The 20,678-nt window shown below is 36.3% G+C and overlaps 1 pseudogene; it reads left to right on the top strand.

Annotated features, from left to right (window-relative positions):
* The first annotated feature begins 19,894 nt into the window (after positions 1 to 19,894).
* On the top strand, positions 19,895 to 19,983 carry LOC148759283 (U6 spliceosomal RNA; annotated as a pseudogene).
* Positions 19,984 to 20,678: the final 695 nt, after the last annotated feature.

Here is a 20,678-nt window from a genome sequence, read left to right as displayed (position 1 = left end):
TGGTTTTGATCTATCCCCACTCACCTCCTGAATCCCCACTGTTGCCAGTTTAAAGGAAGCATTTCTTATTTTTCTTTTGTTTGTAATTGTAGGGTTTATGTCTTGCTGATGTATTCAACGTATCCCCACTTGTACGTAGGTCCATTGCCAGCTGGCTGCCACATGCCCTACGGACACCAGAAACATGAGCTTTTCTTCAATTTCATGGTGAACAACTTCACCTCAAGCTAGTCACATAGATATGGACTTTGCCTTTTGACAATAGGGACTTGAAACAGGGCCTGGTTGGGACCCCATAATACAGGCCTTCTAGCATCCAGGCCTCACATTTTTCTTGACCTGTAGCATAATAACAGCAGATCATCCCCCTGAAGCTTGAGCGCAGAATGTCATGGTCCCAGTTCCCAGCTTTAGAAAATTACCCTGAAACTTATGACTAATACCCTTATGCTTATAGATCACAATCTTTATGGCCTAGCAATCTGTTGTCCAGGCTACTCCCACCATTGTTCCTGGGTTGTTGACCACAATAGAGAGCTATGTTGCCAGAGGGAAGCCTCCATGGAGCAGAACAGACCCCCCCTGAACTGTCTTGTAGCCTCTGGAGGAATGCCCAGATTTTCCCTTAAATACCCTTAGCCGGTCTGGGAATGTTAAGGCAGTTTGTGAAGCTGTTAACCTGCTGTCTCCTCAGATCACCGGTGTTCTGACAATAAACACTTACTCTCAATAGCCCAACTCCTGTGTTCAGCTATTAGCTGAGTGGCGGAGGAAGCACGAGCCCCGAACTCAGTTGTCCTCAAAACCAGGAGGAATGTAGGACTTCCAACATTTATATGGGGTTGAGCCAAATTTGTGTGAACATTAAAAGACAATCTACTTTAGTTGATAACTGGGTCACACCTAAAAACAAATGCTTTTGAGGAAAACCAGGTAGTAGTACAGCAACAGAAATGTGGCTAACAGGAAAAGCAGAAGCAGAAGAGAAATCTTTTTAGTGCTCTGTCTTTACAAATGTCACTTCCAATTTTCCCTACAGCTGTAATCAAATAAAATAATCAGTCTTTCTGACTCCATCTTGCTCAAACCTGCCCAGTTCCTGTAACATGTTGGTGAGCAACTTTTGCTTAGCCCTGCACATAGATATACTAATCATCAAAGAAATCTAACCTGTAGCCTGGGAATTACTGAAACAGCCTCCCTGCTCTAAACTACCTCCCCAAAGAGATAAGAAGGTATATACAAAAATAATGATTATTTATCAAAATCTTATAGAAAACTTGTGACTGGGACCACAGCAACTGGAGTTTGTTGACTAAAAGCAAAGAAGTTTCACTACCCCCCTTGGACTCTTGTTGACATACAGATGTCTGTGGTCATCAATCACCTCCTGATCTCAACCCTCTCCATTTCCCCCCCTTCCCCAGACATAAAAGAAGCCAAAATTCTGTACTTTCTGAAGGTGTTTCTTTAAGATGCTAGTTCACCATCTTCTTGGCTTGTTGGTTTTTCAAATAAAATTGCTTTCCTTGCCCCAACTCCTTGTCACTTGACTTATTGGCTTCCCTTCAGGGAGCAGTTTGAGTTTTCACTCGATATCACAACAATATTGAACTACTCACCTGTGCTTAACTGTTTTCTCTAGCAGACATAGAAGCCCTTTAAGAAAACAGTTTTTGACATAAATAATGATTCTAATTGTTAAGTGGTGTGTAATTTTCCTTTATAAAAGAACTAACAAATGCATTAATCATTACTGACAATATGGAATAAGGATGGCTGGAAAGAATATAAATTGGTGCGTTATCAAGAGGGCAATTGTGCTTTAATTATAAAAAACTTAAAAAGTACCCATACTGTTTGACTCAGAGATTCGACTTCTAGGAATTTATTTATCATAGAGAAAAATATGTAACAACTTAAAATATAAAATTCAAGGAATGGTTAAGTAAATTATGATACTACAATGCTCTACTTCCATTTCAGTATATTTTAAATATTCTTTCTGTGTCTTTGAGGTTGGAAAGTAAAAACTACATTTCCTAGATGCCCAGGCTGTTAGGGTTGCAGAAAGGTTTGGGTTCCACCAGTTGGGATCCCTAGACTTGGGACCCAAACACAGTGGGCTATTTTTGGTGCTTTGAACCCTGGTAGATCCTGCATTGTTCAGCCTGCAACTGCAGCCTCTCTGTTTGAGGACAGCCCAGTGGCAGTGTTGCCTGGAGATAGCAAGATTAAGGTGTCATTCTGGGGAGTGGAAGTTATTTCCGGAAGCTCACTTAGAGCCTGCTTCTACAATTCCAAATAGTTTAAGACATCTAATATCCAACAATAAATTCTTTTCTCCTTAAACTAGATAGAACAGTCTACAACTGAACCATATCCAATAGCACAACCATACAATGCAATATGACATGTCAAATTAAAAATCATCTAATCAAATCTAATATTTAATGATAAGAGTAAATTCTGTAACTTTTTTACTGGACAATTTGTTTTTCACTGATTTATAACTTAATCATTATTTATGTCAAAAACTGTTTTATAAAGGAAAATTACACACCACTTAACAATTAGAATTTCTTTTGCTAGTGAGTTTGAACATTTTAATTCTCACCATACATAAATTACCGTCAAGTCTTTAGACTACCTGTTTCCTCAGAATTTCTCAGCAATGCATTTATGCATTATCTCAAATGATGGGAAACTTTTTTTGTTTCGTTTTGTCACCCATGTATAATTATTACTAGTTGAATAAATAACTTTAAGATCTAGTGAACCCTATGTTAGTAGGTAGACAAAATTCTCTTTAGGTCTTTCAAGTAAATACCAAGAAAACTTTCTTCTCTTAGTGTCTCCAAAATTAAACTTAGTTAAAGTCTGTAGGCCTTAATTTAAAAGATTATGCAACTTGATTATGATGCAACCAATTCATTTTAGCTGCAAATGCTAGACTGGAATTGTAAATGTCTGAATATCTATCAGTATAATTTTATAAGTTCTGTGATTACTTGTGAAATGGTCCAGGCTCTGAATATCTTGCCACTAACCGTCGGAGCGTGGAAGAAAAGAAGCTCTGTAAGGAAGAACACTGTGACTCAGGGCAGTCTGAAGGGTCGAAAATGCAGCTGTCATCCCATCTTCTGGAACCTGTTTAATAGCGTCACTATCCTTCCCTGATTTAATGTGGCCAGATGAATTCCTGGGGGTCACTCGGGCTGTCAGAAAAACAGTTCCCACATCTTTTTCTTTTAGCAGGCAGCATGTACAGCATCCAGACTAAAATGTTAAGAGACTGATTGATTGATATTTTTTTCTATTCCTGGGGCTAAAGATCCTCCCTTTTCTTGCCAAATAAGTATTGGGAGACTTAGAGGAGGCATTAAAGAGAAAGCTTGTTTTATTCATATTTAATGATTTAGTGGGGAAAGAACTTAATTCACCTTTGAAACCGGAATATTAATTTTTCACCAGGTTAAGACAAGACTGCATACATACGCATTACACTAAACAGCTATCTTTAAAGGCTATGTTTACAAGACTATAAACTGTCATCACTCTCCATCTAGTGGCAAGATGGGTTAATTGAAAGCAAGTCCCTAAGAAGAAATATTCTGAAATTTGAGTGTTAGAGCCAAATTTTAGAAAGTGAACATTAATTATTAACTTATCAGATAAACCTCATCACTATTTTGTTAAATTTTAATAAAAATCCTATGTAACATAATCCATGATTGTGATTTGATATTATATCAGATGATCTAATTTTGAAATTAAAAGAATACCCTTGCTGGATAGAATATTAATAATTACAGGTCTATTCTTGAAAGTATTTTTCTTAATGATTTTATGATTTTAAAAATCTTACTGTTCTTAAGGACATGCTGAATTATTTCTTAATTGTTTCAGGGAGAAAATTTAGAAAATACATTGCCAATAAATTTAGAGCAAATCAACATCAGAATTGGGCAAGAGACTTTTGGTACAACAACTTTGCAATCTGGGGATATTAATTAGGATATGATGATATGCGTAACTAGCAAAGGTAGCTGGGAGTCCTAAGCTAGCTGGACACTTAGCACTGAGCCCATATAGGTAGTTACAGTGGACATCTAGCTGTTCCAATATGTTCAACTTCTCTTAGGATTAGTTGGTGTTGAGGCTATCTGGTTATTAAATCATTTAGATATTATTCCAGATCATAGGGACACAGGAAAAAATGAAAAAGGAAGAGGACTACAAGTGCTATGAAAATAAAGTAAGCAAACCAAGAAATCTTTAAAAGAGAAAGCCAAATTAATAGACCAGATAGAATAAGAATTTTTAAAAAGTATAATAAATCACCTTAGAGAAATAAAGCAGGAAATTGAAACATGAATCAAGAAAATCAGTTATGAAGGACTAGTTGGAGATATTGAATATAAAGAATCAAATCGATGAAATAATGGAGTAAGTATAGTATCAGATATACCTTACTACTGTTTTGTGGATATGTTTTTATCAGAGTGAATACACTTGAACAGTAGTAAGCTAAAAGACTTCAGTTAATATTTCCAGAAGGAATTAGGAAGGGACAGCATGGTGCTAAAAAACTGAGAGAAATTAAGACATAGGCTCAGAATTTTGCAAGCTTAAAGAGTGATATTAGTATCCAGATAGAAAGAGCACAGAGTAAGTGTTGAAATAGGAGAATTTTGGCTCTCTCTCTCTGAACATTAACACAGAGAGGCCATGTGAGGACACAGTGAGAAGGTGGCTGTCTGCAAGCCAGGAAGAGAGGCTTCACCAGAAACCAGCCCTACTGGCATCTTGATCTTGGACTTCCAGCCTTCAGACTGTAAGAAAATGAACTTCTGTTGTTAAGACCATTAGGTCTGTGGTATTTTCATATGGCAGCCCACGCATACTCATAGAGGCAATAGAACAATTCACCCTCTGAGCCTCCAAGAAGGACACCTTGATTTGGGATTTTTGGCCTTCAGAACTGTGAGAAAATAAATTTCTGTTGTTCAAGCCACACACACAAAAAAAAAAAAAAAAAAAAGAAAAAAGAATTTTGAAGCCAGGGTTTTTTGTCCAATTAATTATATGTAAGGTTAAAATAAGTTATTGTAAGGTACACAAGGCCTCAGAAGGCTGACACTCAAAGATTCTATTTGAAAATACGCTGGGAGGAAGTGTTTAAACAAGAAAAAGAATAAATCCAGAAGGTAACTACGTGTGGGAAATGTGAAAGAAGTAACGCTTTTCATTGAGTTCAGATCAGAAACTACTGGAGGCATCTTCAATACAAACAGCTTCAGGGAGAGACAAGATTGGACTGGTTTCTTTATCCCAGAGATTTCGTAGAGTATACATGTGACAAATGTGTCATATGTAGATGTGTATATATATTGGAGGAAAAAAGGCCAAAAAAGACCTCCCGTGAGTTTATTAACAATACAAATTGGACATGTGAAAATGCACTGTTTCCTATAATTAGAGGTAATATTTAAAATATATAACACCTAGTACAGCATGGGGCACTGACCAATCAATGCCGACACCAGCCAAAGTGCTGGAGCAGGTTCCAGGAGGCTCCTGCTGTGCCCTTCACCTGGGGATTACATTTGGGTGGGTTTGGGGAGTGGGGAGGCACCAGGGAGAGGTGCAGTATAGCGTCTATTTACCAACAGATATGAAATTGTTCAAAATTGTAACAAATGGTATGGTCATGTACACTGGTAGAATAGCAACATGCCTTCACGTTTGATGACATCATGGAATTTTCTGAAACACGCTTTAATTGTTTTCTGAAACAAACCCTGGATGGATGTTATATTCTGGAGAGACTGAAACAGTTCTGTAGTAAAAAACAAACAAACAAAATTGGCATATCAGAGAGCCTTATCTTCTTTACATTAACATAAAAAAAATTAAGTAGGGGATATTAACTTATAATAAAGGAGAGACTATAATCAAATATAATTTTATTCAAGAATTTTTTTTCTGACAAATCAGCTTGCAAGTTTTTCACTAGGCTTACTGGATTGTAAATATTCAGTACCATTTTCTCTCCTATATTTTAAAGAAAGGCGATTTAAAACATGGAATCACTTAAGCAAAATTTTAAAAAAAAGAATATAAAAGATAGTTTCTCTCATTTCAGACCTCAACCAAACTGCAGCTGGAACTAAGCCCAGTAGATTTCAGCAGAGCCACAACTTCCAGCAGACCAGTCTGCACGTCTATGAGTGAGAAATAAATGTTATATCATTGAGTTGTGCAATTGTTTGTTACATAGCGAAAAATATTCCTTTTTCTCTTGTGCATTTATTCATCATTTATTTGATATACATTGAACATCTATGTGTTAGGCATTGCTATAAAAATCATAAACTGTTTTTTCTTTTAAAAGATTGCTTAGACACATTTCTGATAAAACTAATTAGGAAAAGGAAAGAAGATGCAAATAAATAAAAGCACCCATGAACTTTGCATTCTACAGTTGAAACAGAAAATACAGAAATAAACAGGAAAATCCAAATGGCTAATAAGCAAACGAAGAATTATTTACCCTTACAAGTAATCAGAGAAATGCAAATTAAAACACTAGTTAGAAAACCTGATAATATTAAGTAGTGGTGAGGGTGTTGGGAAATAAGAAACCTCCCATCCAGGTCAAGGGAAAGTAAACTGGTTCACCCATTTCAGAGAGCAACTTGGAAGTACTTGGTAAACTAAATACGAGTGTACTTATATTCTCTATGGGATATAGCAATTACATCCTAGGTCTCTTGCATGTGATGATAAGAATATTTTTTACACAACTGTTTGTGGTAATTAGAATGGAGGAACCCTAGATGTCTATCAGGAGAAGAACGGGAAGTAAAATGAAAGATAGACATATAATGAATGTTCTAGATTAATATATAGCTAGGTGAATCATACAATATTATGGCAAGTGGAAAATAAAGAGAAACAATATGAGATTTATAAAAGAATAGCTTTCAAGAACATTAAGTGTACACACCCAGAAAACAACACTACATTTATTTTTAAGGATATACCTGTGTATCTATATAAACATAGAAATGACAGACTAGAAAGGCATATATTAAATACACAAGTGTAGGAGAGAGATGAGGATGGTGGATGAATGGAAAAAACAGTAAAATAAAAATATGAAAGTAAAAAAAAGAGGCATTGGACAGATGCTGTTAATGTACCAACTAATACAGAGTGTGATTAATTCAATTTTGTGCACTTGATAGTCTAAAATTACTAATATGTGGTAGAACCTGGAGTATGGGGACTATGGTAATTTGAGAGAGAATATGAAAGTCAGTGTTGTCTGAGAATGAGGGCAATAAATTAGGTTTCTGATGATTCCCTCCTCTTAGAGAAGATAATAAATATCACAGTAATTATATTTTAATTGTTTTGGTTTGGTAAATGATATTAGAATAAGCTACAGAGCTCTTATTGACATATCTATACATACAGAGGGTGCCAAAAAGTGTATACACATTTTAAGAAAGGAAAAAACTGTATTAAAATTGTACTACTCAATACATACCAATAATAAAAGATGAATATAAGTCACATTTGACTTCTGCAATTACACATTGCTACCATAATTCAATTCAACTTCAAAAAGCAATACATAAATAACATCTCTTAAAACGTGTATACATTTTTTCTGTCAATGCCAGTATTAGTAAACATAAATGTTGAAAACATATTTTAAAAGAAAGTGACGTACCATGTTCATCAAAACTTCACCTTGCTATGTGACATATATGGTGATTTTCTTCATTGTGGAATTTCTTTTGCCAATATCTTGTTAATTAATATAATGATGCTGAAATTGCATTCATATATTTTAATGTGATATCATAGAAATCACTTCAATTGAAGCTATCATTTTATCTTTTTAAAATTATCATTCATGACTTTGAATAAGGATGATCTTTGGAGCTCAGTGGCTCACAAAATTATTTTTCTTGCCTTTATCCTGTGCTCTGTGTCCTTACTCTCTTGCTTCCTTTAAGTAATTACAAAAGAAAAAGAAGGCAATGTAGTATACAGCACAGTCTATTAGAGGAAAGAGCTGAGATAATATTTTCTTAACTGTTGAATGTGAATATTAAGAGGATATTATGCTTCCATGTTGAACATTCTATTATATTCAGTGTGTTTTGACCTCACTGGCTGCTCCTTAATTGATGGTGCAGTGAATGTTCCTCATAGGAAAAAATGCCAACTTTGCATCTCAGGAATCTAAAGAATGTCTTTGGCTGCTGATGAAAGAACTTCAAACAGTTAAAGAGAGAGAGAGAGAGAGAGAGAGAGAGAGAGAGAGAGAGAGAGTTTTAGGGTGAGAAAAGAGACATTACCATTTAAGAAAGAAAAAGATTATGGTATCAGAATAATGATTACAACCCAGCTATTATCTGTGTCTTTCATCTTTTAACTAATGAATAAGATTAAGTTACTTATTTCTTTGACTAGATGAATTGAGAAGGAAAAGTTCAGCAAGATTACCTAAGAAACCTGGTTATTATGGTAAATTGGTTTGTATTTACTCTGTAAGTGGAAGGTGACATTGCTTTCCTTTTTTTTAATCATAATTGCATTTATTTTTTTGTTTTTTTAATGTGAATTTTTATACATATAGCATTTCAAAATGTTTTTGTGTTGTAGAAATGATTTTGAAGTCCAAAGACAGATGAACAAACTAACCCTGTGGGATCTGACTGTGTTGGAACAAAAAGCTCCTGCTCAGATTTCTTAGCACGTGCCTGCTGGTTGCCGTTACCCGTTCTTCATGATTTGTTCCCCAAAGAAATAGGATTTATGAGATTTTGTTCCACTTCTGATTTTGATCCATTCCTCCAGGTCAGGCTAAGTCACAAACTCCCAGGTTCACTGTCACAATAAGCAAGGTAACTAAGAATGACCTACAGTACTTTCTTTCAGAAGATCAATCATTCAACTCACTGAATGTTAATTACTAGTTTTGTCCTGGAAGATGGACATTTCCTTTGTTATTCTGTATAGGAAGAAATATACTTCACAGAGCCACGGTTATTTTATATTCTAATGTAGAAAGGTCATGTGTTCTTTTATGAAACAAACATCTGAAATTCCAAAGTCTTATTTACAACACAATACAAGCAACATCAGTTTTTTTGTTTGTTTGTTTGTTTTTTACCTTTTTTCCTTCAGTTGTTTGACATGACTCTATATGAATACAGGTGATCCTTCTGCTAGATCAGGAACTATAGTTTCACTAGTTAAGGCGATTTCATGGAAACTTATCCACATATACTGTATTTTTGTAAGTTTGGAGTTGCTACGTTAATCTTTATAAAAAGCTATTAGTTAAAAATGGTATTGTAGGGCCGGCCAAGTGGCTCAAGTGGTTGGAGCGCAGTACTCCTAACGCCGAGGTCAGGGGTTGGAGTCCCACATGGGCCAGTGAGCTGCACACTCTACAGCTAAGATTGTAAACAATAGCTGTCCCTGGAGCTGGGCTGCCGTGAGCAGCCAGAGATTGGTGTAAGCTGCCCTGAGCTGCCGCGGGCTGCTGCATCCTGCCGTGGGCTACCTTGTGCTGCCATGAGTGGCCAGCAGACGGCGAGAGCTGCCGTGAGCTACTGTGATCGGCTGACCTACAACTTGGTGATCGACCACCTCAGCCGGGGGAGCGCAAGACTCATAATACCAGCGTGGGCCAGGGAGCTGTGTCCTACACAACTAGACTGAGAGACAACAGCTTGAACTGGAGCAGGGGAGGGAGGTGGAAGAAGGGAGGAATAAAAATGGTATTGTACATATAAGGTGAGATATGCAGGCTCTTATATCTTTGAATAGATTAAGGTAATGTTGAAATTAGATAAATACTTTGACATAAATATGTATAAAAATAATATATCTCAATAATCTATTAAATATAATCTTGATATTAAAATTGTTACAATAATATCAGTGTTTTCATCTTCTGAGATCTTTCCAATTCATAAAATATTTTCATATCCATCTTTTTAGAAGCAGGAACTATTTTATTGATTTCTATCCCCTGAAGCCCCTAATTGACAGACATAGCACAATAGGTATCTGAAGTAAATATTTATCTTTTGTTCTTTTTTACTCAGAGTACAAACTCCGTTTCTATATTTGGGGGATTCTCCACCATATGCATCTTTGACAGAAGCCCCAAGGGCCATGTACTCTATATCCCATCATCCTTTTCAGGTAGGACATAGGAATGTGATGTGGCATCAACTAATCAGCTGTACCCATTTGACTTTGCACTGGAAGCTGGTGATACAAAGAAGCAGGAATGGTGGAGAATCTACTCTCATAGTGATAGCAGCATGTAAGCAACAACTTGTTCCAAGGCACTGGTGGAAGTAGAACTAGTATGGCATATGGTGTCCAGTGCCAGAGGTGGGTAGCCGTGCAAGTGGTGCATCCAGCATTCACCAATGGTGGAAAGGGTCCCCTCATGACCCTAGACCTATGGCTTCATTTGTGGTTCTGGCTGCTGCCTAGTGTCCTTTGTACCTTCCCCTTCCAGTATGTAGTTCTTTAGCTTTCCTGGGAATTTTTTAGCTATATAAAATCCTTTCAATAAATTACTTTTTGACCTAAAGTAAAGTTGACTTCTGTTATTAACCCCGACCAATAAAATACAGAATTGATTACATATCTCTATAACCTTATAAAGATAGGTTTTATGAATATTGTTTACATATCAGGAAACAAAGATTAAGAAATATTCATTAAATTGGCTAAGATCAAACATTTTATAAGAACTAAGCCAGGATTCAAATATAACTACTCTGATTCTAATTCTGGGGCTCTTTGTCCCTTATCATAGTGTGGCGGTGAACATTAATTTTTCATTTTACTAAACATACAGGAAGTTTATATTTCACAGCCTTTCATGTCATTAGTTTGGAGCATGTAACTAAGTGAAAGTGACACTGGCTACTTCCTGAGAAGGCCAGGAAAATGGCTCCTCAATTTTGTACATACTCTCTTTCTGGCCCAGTGGCTGGAAGTGCAATGGTAGAGCCTCACCATGGAACAAATACAAATCTCTGAGTCATCACTTGCAGTAGAGTCAGCTGGGAGAGCTACCTGAGCCACATCATGAACAAGAAGACAATTTTATTTTGTATTAAGCCTCTCTGATTTCAGGGTTTTTGTTAAAGCAGCTAGTGATCTTCACTTTTATTAACACAGAAATTGGTAACAGAAGTAACTGTCACAATAAATCCTAAAATATGGCTCCACTATCAGTTGCAATACTGAAGAAATCAGTTACTAGACAATTATGTTATACGGTGGCAAAATTTTTGGTAAATTTGTTTCCTGCTTTTCCTTATAAGGCAGACCATGTGCCATTTTGGCTTGTAGCTCTATAGAAAGAGTTTGGAAAACCAAATGTTAGCATTTTGGGGGACTATTGGCTCATTTGGCAAAGTATAATTAAAAAAAAAGAGAAATGATATCAGGAGAAAACAGGCCAATTGGTTAAAAAAAAAAAAAAAAGATAAGGAGAGAGAGAGAGAAATTCAGTGCCTTGCATGATGGAAGGTTCTAATGTCTAAACCCTCAACTGTAAGAGACAGGCTTACTGAAAGATGTGAATGAAAAAATTAAGCACAACTCGGTTGAATAAAGGGACCCCAGGCAAAGATCAGCTTATGGCTATGTCCTTCATTTGCTCAAGACAGACTCAAAGTTGCTGTCATCAAGTAAAAAGGGAATCACAGGGTGAAGAAGCAATACAGATCAGACTGGAGCATTATGTCAAGGAAGAAACTATTGATATGGTTACTGGCACATGCAATTGCTCGGAAATAGGTTAAAAAAAAATTAAATTTTTGAAATAAGTTTGCCAATGAAAGTATAAAAGTGCAATAAAAAACATTTGGGATATTAGGATTTAAAATTACCTGCAGATCCCAATCTGGGACAGGAGGCAGGCTTTTAAATCCAAACAGTTTCCACAAAGGGTATGTATCCCAATGCTCTCTTTGGGTGTAGTCAAGGAGAGTAATGGACAAGGAGACTTCCATGGGTTGAGAACACTGGATAATGGAGCTCTCCCCAGAAAACAGAATCAGAGCCTAATCCAGATTTTCCTCTGCCTCGAAGGAAATGTCTACCCAGTGGAATTGCAAAACTGGTTCAAACCACTGACAGCTATGTTTCTTATTCTCCTTCTGAATGGAAGTGTTTCTTGTGGTTATACTATCCCTACTCCACCATTGCAATTATACATGTGTTTGAGTATAGATCACTTACTTGTCTTTTCAGTTCATAGGTATCATGGGGCATCATATCTTCATCGGGGGGGAAGGACTTCCTGTCTACTGGAGAGCCTGGATTTGAGTTGATGCAATTAGTGATTAAAGGTTTTGAGTTAATGTTTGATGTGTTGGACGACGAATAAAAAGGGATGAGTGACTAGAAAGGAGGACTGTGGCGGAGATTGGCTATATCCTCACTAACCTTATTTCTTTCTCTTAGGCATATGGGAATGCTATAGTTCAAAGTGTCTCTTGCAGTTAGATCAGCAAAATTGCGGTCATTTGAGTGGTAAATAAAAAGTGGGCAGAAGCCATTTGTGCTATTTCCAGACCTGGTTCCTTAAATGTCCTTCCTAATCTTTCACACACTCTCTCTATTGTGCCATGACTAGAAGCAAAGGATTCTGAGAGTATGGAGCATCCCTGAGTCAACACTTGGAAGAGAGCTGCTGAAAAGAGTTGCCAGACCCACTTTGGACTATATGACTTTAACAAGTCACTAAGATTTTCAGATGGTAAATAGAGTAACTGTCATATTCGAAGATATGATACAGAAGAAATTATGTGGGCACACTCAATAAATTTGTGTATATGATTAATAAATAATCCTTGTACAGTCTGAATTTTATCTCTTGGAATGTTGGAGAAGAAGGGGGACCATATAAAAGGGAATTCTTAGATTTCTTGGAATATCGCAGAGTATATTTCAAGTATAAATGGGATCACTAGTGAGAAGTAGCTAGAAAAGTGGAAATGAATAATTAACTCTTCAAAACAGAATAAAAGCAGAAACAAAAGGGGGAAGATAAGGAGTGGTATTAGACAGTGATTCCCAAGTGCAGGAATGGGATGAGAGGAGTAGGAGAGTCATGTAAGTGATCTGAAAATTTTTGTGGTTAGGACGGGGAAAGCTTCAGTGGGTCCTATGGATGGGATTTATGTGTTACTGTGGCTGTATTACCGAAGGAATGGTCTCTGTGCCAAGGAGGATAAAAGGCTCAGAATTATGCATCTAAGACATGAGTGTTTAAGACCTCCCCAGGCAAAATTTAGTTAGTGCATAGTGTTAGGCATGGCTGGAGGAATGAATCGGGAGAGACCAAAGTTGGTCTATTAGAATTTATTTGGCATGTTTGAGCTATGGGAGGCCAGGCTAGAAAAGACCATAACCTCCCCTAGCAAAGAGGGGTATGGAGTTTTATAGGAGGGGGTAAATGGTAAACAAGGCAGTTCCCCCTTCAATGTTTCATTGACAAAGAGTTTCAGGGCATGACCAAGCCCTCCAGCTCCACACCCTGGCCCCAGGTCGCAGTCCAGACCTCCCAGGCCAGTTGATCACATGCCCCTAAGAGATAAAGCAAGACAGGATCAAGACAAGATGGCTTTTCAGATAAGGTTTCTGCTCCTGGCCTAAATGTGGCTTAACAATAAGATGATGGAAATGTGGTTTTAAGGAAAGTGAATTATTGAAGTTTGTAAAGTAGAAAGAAAAACTAACTTTTTGAAAGGGAGTCAGATTTGTTGATTTTTAAACCTTCATTAGTTTCCCATCTTTAGAGATATATTCCATTCATATTTTATATTTTGCAGCACTAGCTCTTCCCTTTAAGATTTATTCTATTCATAAGGAGATACATTCACTCCTTTATCTGTGCTTACTTATCATTTCTAGTTTTCAGAGTATTCAAAGGGTACAGTATACTATGAGTGTTAAAATAATATTCTAGTCATTAAAGAGTTTGTAATTCATTTCAACGAAAACTATTAAGTTCCTACACTACCCAGCAGTGAAGATATAAACATGAATGAATTACAACCCCTACCCTCAAGGAGTGAACAGTCAGTTCTTAAGAACTATTATTCTGCACCTGTCACAGCAAAACATTTCACGTCTTTAAGATGAGTTTTTCTCTTTTGTTTCTCCTTGATTCAAACTGGCCTGTGTAGTCTAATAGCACCATGATTCACTTGTTTCTTTTCTCTCCTTATCCTTCCACCTTTGTATATACTGTGTACCACTCCCTTAATCATTAAGCCCTTAGGACATCAGATTCAGGTCAGCTTCAAACAGTCTTAGGAAAAAAGCCTCAGGGCTGTTGACCACAGCAACAGAGTTTCGGTCCAACTGAAGATAACATCTTGACCTCTGTTGTGTTTCAGCTCCAGATGCATGAAGGTGAGTTGACTCCACTGACTAAATCCCCTGGAAACCAGACATTACGACTCCATGACTGGCACCAGGGCCTGACGCAATGATCAAATCCTCCTGCCTTACTTAGCCCTCGCCAATCAGTAGAGCCCATGACCCCAACTCCCTTAGCTGCCATGACTGATGATCTTTCCCCTATATAACTTATCCCCTACAGGCCATGGAGGAGCCAGCTCTTTGAACACTAGTTCACCTGTGTCTCTAGGCTAAATCTTTACTTACTTTGCTGCAACTCCCTGTTTGTATCTTGTTTGGCTTTGATGCGTGCAGGCAAACAAATCCCTTTTTATTTTGGTAACACACCCAACTCCAATGTGTGGATTTTTTCCCCCACACCACCAAGCAATTCTTGGTGGTGTAGGACACCAGCTGGGTATCCTACAATTCAACTCAACTCTGACACTTATCCATCCATAGATAGCATCCGATTCCACAGGTTAAGAGCTCGATCCTAGCAAACACTTCTCTCTACTTCAGATTCAGTCACAAGTCCAGGTTGTTACCTTTCTTCCGACCAAGATATGTAAAGACACGATAGTAATCCAGTGAAATAGTTAGCATAGTGTTTAAGTGAATGGACTCTTAAACACTCTTAAGCCAGATAGCCTGAGTTCAAAATCAGGTATTTAATTTACTCTAATTAGGAGACCACAGCCAACATTAGAGGACATGTCTATGGCGCTCTCATGTCCTACCACTCATCAGTGGTTGCCCCAAACAGGAAGAGATGTGCCTGGCATCTCAGACAGTCCCAGCCAATGAGAGACTGTCATAACCCAGCCAATGAAAACCTACTACACTTCGAACTCCCAGTTTCCTACAATAGACTCTATTTATAACAGCTCCTTCCAACTTCCCCTTTGCTTTATAAAAGAGTGTTTTTCTCTTTCTTCTCTGGATTTGTCTATGGTTTTGCCATAGCTTGCATGTCCCAAATTGCAATTCTCTACTATTCCTGAATAAACCCATTTTCAATGGTAATATAACAGTTTATTTTTAATGTCAACAATTACATTTGAGGGACTTCACAGACAGTGTTAGTTTTTAGAGACTGTGGTCTGGATGAATCCTTTAGCATAACTCATCATTCAGAGGATGACATTATGCCAAATGAGTATTTATGCCTATTGCGGTCTTATAGAAATAGATCTGACTAGAAGCAGCTTTATTACATTAAGCGTAATGCTTACAACTTGGTCTACAAAGCCAGTTTCACTCTCGCCCTCTTTTATATTGTACTTATAATAGTTATACAGTTTAATTCTTATTCAGAGTAAAAAAGAGGATTGACTCACACTTGAGAAATTTCCATGTTATTAGTTTTAAAACTTGCTCAACTTAGTAAAAACCAGTGGCTCCTCACTTGAGAGTGTGATGGTGGTTTCTTAGAAATGAGTCAACGACATTAGCTCTAATGGTGGGCAAAAAGATGTTTAAATCACACATCATAATTTCAATGGACTATTTTAGCTTAAAGACTACAAAACACCAAATAACTTGTAAGAAGTCTTTTCCAGGTAAGAATGAAAGGGTTTACTAATCCACTGAAAAATGACTGCCTCGTCTCTGTATAAGTGAGATTCTTCACCTTTTGAAAATCAGAAAACTGTTAATTTCTCAATTTTATCCCCAAGGGACTTTCAAAATTTCATGTTCTTCTATGAATTAGTCTGCACAGCATTTAATAGGCTAAAAACAAAGGGAGGAAAGCCAAAGAGAAAAAGCAGTTTTCAGTATTTGCCCCAGGGCTTTGCAACCAAAGCACCACCCTGCTTTTTGAGGTGACTACACCCTCTCTTCTCCAGGCATTAGAGTCTCTCCTGTACATGTACAAGCATTTCTTTCTCAGACAAAGTTTCATTGTCAGGAAAATTCTAGATAGGGATCTCTGAGTTAAAATCCCAAATGACGAGCATCCACCCACCCTTATATTATAATTACTCTATTGGAGCTTTTAAAAAAATAACTACATACATCAACAGTTTCATAAGTACTTCAGTGAGTGGTAAGATTAGTAGGCAAACTCCTAGAGAAATTATGTGACTACAGTTATTAATGTTCATGTTGTTAAAGTGCTTGAATGTTATGATGGAACCAAGAGACCAAGTTTGAAGATTCCATCAACGTGATGCTGTTGGCTCGGCACTTCAGAACTAAATTAAAGGGATTTGTAAGGATTGTTGCCTTAGCCATATACTGTCTGCTTTGAGGTTTTTCCACATAAAGAATGTCACGCAGTGTTTTAGGGGAACATTAAGAAATGTTCCTCTTTAAGAACCACAGCTAAAGTTGCCATCTGTTAGTTAGCTGCTTTGTTATGCCTTTATACAATAACTAAGCTAACTAGTCATCAACATTTTTTTCTCTATTAATTTCACTTGGTTAAATATTTCCCAGAATTAAAATGAGAAGACAAGAATTTCCTGCATGTATGTAAATCAATTTATAATAAAACAACACACAACATAATAGACTATTAGAATTGGGAAAGACCATAGAAATGTTAATTTTACTAATGAATAGATTATGTATTTGGTCCAGGAGGTGAAGTGACTTGCACATTCTGGTTGTGTAAATTTCCTTAAGTTATTCCTGGGCTCTTTACCTCAATTTCTAACTCAAATTAACATTATGTAAGTGATCAGACATTCCACTGACCAGTACTCAATACTGTGATTAAGCTGGGCTTGCTCGCTCCATTCTACACCCTCATTTTACTGTCTGCCTTTCTGGTCAGGTGGAGGCTAGGACTTGGTATAGCAGCTCACGTTAGTAGAAGTGGTGAATTTGCCTGAGTCTGAGCCAACGCTTACCCAGCTGGGCTCAGAACATCCTTCTATATTGTTCCCATAATATTTTTTCATTTGTTGATTTATTCTTTTTAATAGTGTGCATAAGTCTTTTTATTGTGCTTGTGCCTATATTCCATCTTTATATGGTCCTTTGCACTCAGGGTATAAAAATGAACATCTTCATCATCAAGGTCCTCTTAGAAATAAAATAATTATTACTTTTTTCTTATTATAGGTACATTTATTGCAAACATTTGGAAAAATAAACAGAACGAAGAAAAAAATCATTGTATATGAGATAATCATAGTTTTGAAGAAAAAAGAAACTTTGTGTTGGGTCTTAATCTAAAGAGAGTAATAAATGTTCATTGTAGAAACTTCAGACAATATTGATAGTCAAAAAGAGGTTAAAAATTAATCTGAACTTCATATAACGATACCCAATGTTACATTGTTGTATTTTTCTTTTTTGTTATTCTCTGTGTATGTGTGTGTTTAGTCAAGCAGTTTATTTGCAGGACTGGAAAACATAAGAAATATATTTAAACCCATTTATTTCATTTAATGCTAGACACAAGCATTTCTTCATGTTTTAAATAGGCCTCAAGGTCATGATTTTTAGTAGTTGTATAATAGTCAAACAGATGGAAATAAAATATTTAACCATTCTTCAAGTGACTGAAATTTAGTTTATTTTTGTAATTTTATTGTAAATAATGCTCTAATGAACTTTCATATATGTAAATATTTATGTTTCTCTCTGACTTTTTTTGGGCCAAATTCCTTGAAGTGGTATGACAAAATAAAGATAATTTAAGCTTTTAACATACATTTTAAACATTTAACATTTTCTAATTTACCCTACTGTTTGCAACACTGAATATTATCATTCTTTTTAATAAACTTGATGCTAATTGGTGAACAATGGTACATTTTAATTTTAATTTGCATTTTTTATTTCAAAGGAAACTAATATCTTTCAATAGCTTCACCCTTTGTAGATCTTTTCTATGAATTGCCAGTTATTTATTTTCTTTCTATTGAATATGCTCATCTTTCATATTGACTTTTTAGGAGGTTTTTTATTTAATTAAGGTTATTAATACTTTGTCATGTGCATTTAAATATTTCTTCTTTTTATAAGTTTCCTTCTCATCTGGTTTACATGTTTTTGGAGTAGATTATGGTGGTAGTAACCTTGTTATGAGGAAATACTAGACAGAGACAGATGATTGGCCTGGGAGGAACTGATTAAGTTGGGGGCAGGAATAGTGGTTTTGGATTGGATTAGAATGAGGACGACTGGTTTACTCTTTTGGACGAAGACATTATAATTTTGGTACAATAGTTTCTACTATAGTCATGTGCCATTTAACAATGAGAATATGTTCTGAGAAATGCATTGTTAAGCGGATGTCACAGAGTGTACTTACACGAACCTATATGGCATAGCCTACTACTATTTAATTGTATGTGGTATACTTTTATACGACTGGCAGTGTAGTAGGTTTGTTTACACCAGCATCACCATATACACGTGAATGTTGAATCCGCTAAGATATTAAACAGCTACGACATAATTAGGTGACAGGAATTTTTCATCTCCGTTATGATCTTATGGGACCACTGAGTACATGTGGTGTACTGTTTACCCAAACGTCCTTATGCAGCACATGACTATATTTCTAACCCTCCAAACAACACTTTAAATTGCTATCACCATATTTAAGTCACAGAGCTACTAAAGTGGCAAAGGTAGGATTACAAACCAGGTTTGTCCAATGCCAAGGCTAATTCTTATGACTACACCACTCTACTTTTAAGGATTACAGAAGTGTTCTTTCATCCCTATGCTTCTTCAATATGTTTTTAAATGCCTTCTTGGTAGTCCATACAATTAATTATTTCATAAACTCACCATTATTGAGTTTATTTCTCAACCACATAAATGAAGACACAAAGGAACAGAAAGAATAAGTATCTTGCTCAAGATTATCCAGCTAGCAAAATTAATCCAGGAAAAGGGGAGAAGACCAAGAATAGTAAGACATATTCTATCAATCTTTTCATCCTGTGTTTTTTCTTTTGCTTTTTATGCCTAGAAAGTCCTTCTTTGCCTAGAGGTGAGAGATAATCAGTTATGTTTTCTTAATTGTCTCTGGTGCTTGATTGTACATTTATATTTAACTCAAGATAATCTGGAATATATTTTGGTGAAAGAGATGAATTAGAGGTTTTTTTCCTAAGGGGAGGACTTGATGAAATGATTCAGTTTTATCTGGAAGAATTATACAGGATAATAGCTGAGAGATATTTGAAGAGAAGAGTATTTGAACAGGAAACTAGTACTGTCAGAAATTTAAAAAAAAAAGATAATTATGCAATAATTAAATCAGCATACACTATTTTAAGAAAAAAGCATCAACTTTGTTCAATATAAAGAAACAATTAAAATAATGTGAAAATCTTTTTTTTCTCAAAGAGCATATTAATTTATTAATTAGGGATTTGGTGATTTTTCAGATATAAATAATATTAAAATAATAATTAAAAAATCCAAACAAAAATTTTAGCAAGCTTACTGCTTGCTTCCACAGCATATATACTAAAATTAAAAACTTACAGACATTAGCATGGTCCCTGCCAAGGATGACGTGGAAAATGGTTTATTTTTCAGTTATACATGATGAATATTATACCTCAATAAAGCTGAAAAAAAAAAGTCGAAGCCTAAATTTTCTTATAACAAGACTGGTGCTTAATGAAGTGTGACCGTGAAATAATCCTTTTTGACATGGTATAATTGCTATAGCTATAAACATAGGTGTCATGGCAGAGGTTGGCTGCAGAGGCTTCTGAGCCAATGAGCATGTATTCACTGGCTTTATTTACGTAGGGGAATGCTTTTGTATGCTCCATACCCCTGACACCTTACGATGCATCTGAAGGCAGGATACTGTCTTCCCTCTTCACCAGAGCACCTTTCTACTTTTGAATTGCAATAGGGTTGGGTCATCACAGATTCAGTCTCTCTCCTTGCTGTCCTTGAATAAAGCAGGAAACTCTTGCTGGAATTAGGATGTTAAAAGAGGTCTCAAGTAGAAAGCATTTGGCCTTGACCTCATGTAGACAAGAAAGGAGAGGCTGGAGAGACCATAATCCCAGAATTGAGGAATTTCAAAAATAGGAGGAAGAATTTTCCTTCAACCTTCTATTATTCAACCGAAAACCTATATACACTTATATGTGGTTTTCAGGATGAGGAACTCAATACCGGAAATGGAAAACAAAAGGCTGGCTATGAGTTCCAAGATTTAGGGGATTTATTTGCCAACTTTTCCCCCCTAAATGACATTTACAGAGGGAAAA

This window comes from Rhinolophus sinicus, chromosome 1, assembly GCF_057876585.1.
Source record: "Rhinolophus sinicus isolate RSI-liver-muscle chromosome 1, RSI-T2T, whole genome shotgun sequence".
Taxonomy (NCBI): Eukaryota; Metazoa; Chordata; class Mammalia; order Chiroptera; family Rhinolophidae; genus Rhinolophus; species Rhinolophus sinicus.
Note: the sequence above shows the minus strand (reverse complement) of the source record. Positions and strands in the feature narration are given on the sequence as shown.